Source organism: Danio rerio, chromosome 24 (assembly GCF_052040795.2).
Source record: "Danio rerio strain M-AB ecotype USA chromosome 24, GRCz13ab, whole genome shotgun sequence".
Classification (NCBI taxonomy): Eukaryota; Metazoa; Chordata; class Actinopteri; order Cypriniformes; family Danionidae; genus Danio; species Danio rerio.
Window position 1 is genome coordinate 10,559,301 of NC_141044.1, and position 6,581 is coordinate 10,565,881.

The window sequence follows — 6,581 nt, forward strand, 5'->3', positions numbered from 1 at the left end:
TAACAGTCTGATTTCTAACTATAGCAGATCAAATCAACATTAAACTGGTAAGCAGCCTGCCAACACTTCCGTTTTTCATGGGAGTATCCCATATTTCAGACCAGTCTCCCGCAAACATCCCGTTTTTATGTCTTTCTAAAAAAAACTCTCGTAAGTTCACCCACCCCCCTCTTTGGTACAGTCTGTAAACTAAACACCCTCGGGTTGCCAACTTTGGCACAGTACCCGATCGAAGCGGCCACCCAAAACCCGCTGCATCCTATCCCAGTTCTAAACCTCACCCCCCAACACCCCCTATAAGTAATATATTCATTTATTCATCCATTCATTTTCCTAGGCTTAGTGCCTTATTTATCAGGGGCCATCTCAGCGGTATGAACCGGCAACTATTTGGCATATGTTTTAGGCTGAGGATGCCCTTCCAGCTGCAACCCAGTACAGGGAAACACCCATACACTAGCATTCACACAGGCACTCATATATTATGGGCAATTTAGTATATTAAATTAATTTATACCACACGTCTTTGAATTGTAGGGGAACTCGGAGGAAACCTACACCAACATAGGAAGAATATGAAAATTCCACACAGAAATGCCAACTGACCCAGCCAGGACTCGAACCAGCGTCCTTTTTTGCTGTGAGGCAACAGTACTAAGCTACCATGTAGCCAGGGCCCTTTTTTTTTAAGTAATCCACTAGGATTTTGGATAACGGATTGGATCAAGTCTTGAAAATTGTTTTTTCAAAAGAAAAACACGGATTACATAATTGGGTGAGATCACGTAATCTAATCTTGGTTTTGATCTGGATCAAACATTTAGTTTGAGGGTTTTTTAGACCTTTTTTGTAGGATTTGCATCACTTTGACCTAAAAAATCTGGATTAAACTGATCCCATCAGAAGGGTGGATTCTGCGTGGATTTCATGCCCAAAATGTAATGAAAACTTTAAAAACGTATCAAATAATACTATATTTGGATCATGTATCTTACAATATATTTTATTTATTCATAAGGTTTTAATTGTATTTGTTCATCCATCAGGCTACATTAATTAGGTAGGCTTTAATGTATTCAGCCTTTCAGTATAGGCCTACAGCAAAGTAGAAAGAGTTTGGCCTTTTAAAATAATCCCCCAAACAGCTTTCAAAACTGACCAAAAACAATAAATTTTATTCTGTCACTAATTGATTTAAATATTCATCACAAAGGAAAATATTTTTGTTTTTAGAATATTTATTAGTTATACACACAATGATTACAAAATAACCAAAAAATGCAAAGAATGGCAATCTCTGATTTTTGAAATCACTTTTAACAATTACAAAATGAGCCTGAAAGGGCAGAAGCACAGCTTCATCTGGCAAAGGAACAACTGACCAAACTGCAGCAAACCAAGGCCAGACTTGAGATCCACCTCCTAAAGGCTCGCTCAGACAAGCTGGTCTCTACACATCAGATGAGGAAGTCTGAAATTATTGTGGAGGTTTTGACATTAAGTCCTTTTTTAATTCAATACATCTATATTTAAAACTTGTTCTAAATATCCTCAATGTACTGTGTTTGTGTTGTAGGTCTCAGAAGAGTGGACTGCTGGAAGAGAATGGGGTGGGGGGTTTTCTTGTTTTTCATTATTTATTTATTTATTTTTTTAAATTGTGTGTGTTTTCATATCAAATAAAAAAAAAGTGACCGCACACTGGCTATTCTACTTGTTTCTCTTTACATATCTATAGTTCCACATTGTGATTTCCTATCCTGTTCGAGCACTGGTTATCCAGATTTAGTGATCCTGAAAAGTTCCCATCCGGATCAGATTGATCCAATCCGATGTTGCTTTGAAAAACTGGCTCAAAAAGTAAGATGGATTACATGATCACTGATCGCAAAAAAAAAAAAAAAAGTATTACTAAATCCGGATAAATTTTATCTGGATTAAACCTTTTAAAAAACTGGCCCCAGATGATATATAGTAGATTACTATTTCATATAAAATCTGTGGAATACTTGATTCTTATTGGTGAGGATCAGTGTTGGGTAAGTTACTTTGCAAACATAATTTATACTAATTACATCACCAAAATGTACGTAACGAATATGGCTGATCAGACACATAATTATTTAGCTTTATTCCACAAATAATACCCCATCAACCTCTCCTACCCAGAAAAAGACTGGATGTTCAGTAGGGGTGCAACTGTTCAATCTACTCATGGTTCGGTATGTATCACAGTTACGGTACGGTTTGTGCTACGCTTTAAAAAAAGTTCAAACAGAACAATTCAAAGAACAATATACATATTTATTGGGTAACAAACATCAGACAATGCAACATCTTCATGCATATGACTGTAGATTTGTGCTCTTCCATTAATTAAATAAAAATGGGGCATTCTGAAAAATGTATGTTCAAATAAAATGCAGCTCGTGGGAAAATATCTGTATATTAATGTGAGGCTACTGCTCGGCCCCGATCATCTCCGATTATTCCACACTTATTCCATTATTCCAAGGCTTTTATATATATATATATATATATATATATATATATATATATATATATATATATATATATATATATATATATATATATATATATATATACACAAATATCTCTTTTAAATGACTATTTTCTACAGAATGCATTACAATACTATATTTGTGCATATACATTATATTATTCAGTACTAAAGCTAAATTTTGAACTAATCGAACAAAACAATTAACTGAAGATCAGTCCAAATATTAGTACACCCAAATGAATACGTAAAGGGATGTTATTCATTAATTCATTTTCTTTTCGGCTTAGTCCCTTTATTAATCCGGGGTGGCTACAGGTGAATGAACCGCCAATATATCAGTACGTTTTTATGCAGCGGATGCCCTTCCAGCCGCAACCCATCTCTGGGAAACATCCACACACACTTATACACTACAGGCAATTTATCCTACCCAAATCACCTGAACCACATGTCTTTGGACTGTGGGGAAACCGGAGCACCCGGAGGATATATTTACTATATATTTACTATGAAATTTAATTTTAAGTTTTAAAGCTAAATGACTATAAAGTTTGAATCATTATTAAGAGGTTAAGTGAATTAAAATGGCATCAAATTACAGCAGGTGAATTTTAACATTACCTTGATTAAGCTTTAACTTAAGACTTAGCCTGAGAGTTAGCCTGCCCCGGACCAGGCTAGATCCCAGCATAAGTTGCCAGAGTAGCTGAGTTTGAACTATCGTAAATTTTATTTATAAAACCAAATTCGCCATTAATAAACCTAACTTAGCAAAATAAGCCTGACTCTTTCTTTAAGCTTGGTTTATGAAACAGGCCCCTGTTCTTAGCAGACAGCGGGTAAACAGAGGGAATAACGGGAGTGATCAGGTGTGTAAAAGAACGCCCAGCAGAAGCGGGACTGAAGTAACAGACCTGTTGTATGTTCGCAGACCTCGATCCGACTGTTAGTGACCACCAATCTAATGCTTTGCAACAACAACAACACAATGACATTGATTATGTTTTTGTGTCTGTCTGATTTTATATTGAGTGTCTGTTGAAATAATGATGGCAATGTGCTGTGATTTGGCCTCACCTGCACATCGTTATCTCCTTTAATTGCCATGCTGAAACACACAGAAGCTCCACACGCACACACCGACACTTGAGGAAACGTGATGTCAACAACAGATTTACATACAAAGAGGTGACTGGACAGGTCTTCGCATGTGTAATGGATGGGAAACAGAAGCGTAGTTAGTCAGTTGTTACAGTTGTTTTTATTAAGAAACCAATAATAATGCTGCATATTCTGAACTGCAGATCACAGGGCGCACCGAACCATGGGAGTACAACAGGACGATGTGTTTTTTCACAGAGAACCGTTGCATCCCTAATGGTCAGTGTGTATTACCATTCCAAGGTATTTACGACACGAAGGAATGTTGAGAAATGACTTGCTTAAGACTGACACTTTTAATGTAAACATTTATTCCCTCTTTATGTGTAATCAGGTGTTTTGTAACAAGTCTCTTGCTCATGTATTAATATTACGGTTTTAACACTTCTGCAATCAATGTTTAAATCTACCACAGCTAAACAAGATCATAGATAGTTTATGTTTGAGAACTAATTTGGTGAACTGAACAATTGTTTACATTTTATGTTAATATGTGTGCAACATATTAACATTTACGAAGCTTTAAACATTTCTGCATCAGCTTACACCCAGAATGCATATGCAGATCACTATGCTTTGGAACAAAGGCCCATAGAACTTCATTCATTCATTCATTTTCTTGTCGGCTTAGTCCCTTTATTAATCTGGGGTCACCACAGCGGAATGAACTGCCAACTTATCCAGCAAGTTTTTACGCAGCGGATGCCCTTCCAGCCGCAACTCATCTCTGGGAAACATCCACTCACACATTCACACACACACACACTCATACACTATGGACAATTTAGCCTACCCAATTCACCTGCAGCATGTCTTTGGACTGTGGGGGAAACCGGAGCACCCTGAGGAAACCCATGCAAAGGCAGGGAGAACATGAAAACTCCACACAGAAATGCCAACTGAGCCAAGGTACGAACCAGCGACCCAGCAACCTTCTTGCTGTGAGGCGACAGCACTACCTACTGCGCCACTGCCTCGCCCCATAGAACTTCCTATGGGAAAATAACTTTCTCATTGGTCAACTCAGCTGCAGAGGGTGGGTACAAAACCCCAGGAGAACCCCAGAGAGAAACAAAACAGGAAGAGAACCGACACAGTTTCTCTTAAGATTTAGTGAAGAGACTTGGACCCTAGAAAAATGGGTTAACCGCACAGCTCAGACATTCCCATTTCGATAACATTCTTTCTTTTTTTTCCGTCGAGAGTCTGCTCAAGTTTAGTGTGCCGTGAAACCAAAAGTCAACACCACTACCATTTTTGCCACCTCAACTGAAAATCCAGACTCCACCCCACTCCAAGCCTCACGAGGACAAAGAGCCGACCACCAGCTGAGCATGTGGGAATAGCTCAACAGAGGAAGTTCTTCACATCACAAACAGAATGCAAGTAATGCCTCCAGATTACCACTGAACTGGTGTAAATTAAATGCAACCCTAAAGAAACCATAGAAGGGTTAAATTGATTATTTTTGGTTTGCTTGGTTTGGTCTTACAGAATCCGAGGTTTTTTCATGATTAACACTCTCTTAAACTCTTATTTTTCTCCATTTACTCTTTTCTTCAACATGTATGAATGTGTGTTTGGGTTAGGTGTTAGGCTGCGTCCGAAACCTCCTAGTACACAGTAGGTACTGCATTTGTATTTAAACATACTACTCAGGCGTTAGAAAAGTATGTTCTATACGGTATGAATGTTAGAAGTATTAGTGGAATTCGGATGTATTACATCCAACATTTCGTCATTGTCATTTTATCACCATTCGTCATTTCTGCGTTTTTAAGTCTGTCTAAGCCAGGTCCAAGCAAAATGCCAGCAGTTGTCTGTAGTACCCCTCACTCTCCGCCTCTTTGCCCTTGTTTGGTATGAACCAGTGTGAACTTGCTTGGTAAGATGACTGTGGAGAGAGGTGTTTTCTCTGAAGCAGGATTCCTCGTGACCATATATATGTAACACCTGCTTTTATTTGGATTTTTTGTTTTTGCGGTTATATACTATAATGTGTTTCTGTTTAGTACAGCATATTATTTACAGTAAATAACTGAACTGAACTATTAAGCCTTATATACCTTAATACCGGTGAGCGATATACCCGGTGAGTGATAAAACATTGCATTCCTCTGTAGCACATCCTCGTGTTGTCTGTAATAGTGTTGTCCTGGTACTGAAGTTTTAAAAGGTCCATTTCCCGCTAACATTTAAGCGCTGCTGAGTGCGTTAATAAACAGCGCTGATTTGCTATAGTATTCACCAGTGCTCACATCACTCAAAGTCTTTTGTGTCCCCAGAATGTGTCTGTAAAGTTTCAGCTCAAAACACCCATCAGATTATTTATTATAGGTGTTTGAAGTGTCTGTATTATAGCTGGGAAAAGGTTGTTGCTGTTTTTACTACAGTAAGAACTTTATCAATCAGTATTTGATGCATTTTTTGTGGAGTTGCAACAAGGAGTTCACGCACACACATACACATAGCGCAGACACATACACACTCACATAGAGCAGACACACACATACACACATAGCGTAGACATACACACACAAATAGCGCAGACACACACACACACACAGAGTGACAGAGAGAGAGACACGCGGCTGTGCTGATGAAGTGAATCTGAAGTTAATAGCTGTAATTAATTACACCCGTGCATACGTTTTAAAACATGTTAAACTTGTAAAACTCACTCTTGATCACGTTTGATGATGACTGATGATCCTAGCAAACTGAACAGACCTTTTATTCCCGGTTGCTTTGCGCTCATCCTGTCTTGTTGATATGATTATATGCGTTACTACGGAGACATGTTAATGCGTGCAGCTGTCAATCAATATTGGTGGGCGGGGGGACAGGTTGCAGTTGATCTGAAAACCGCTCCAATTGGTCCACCAGTTTTATGTTG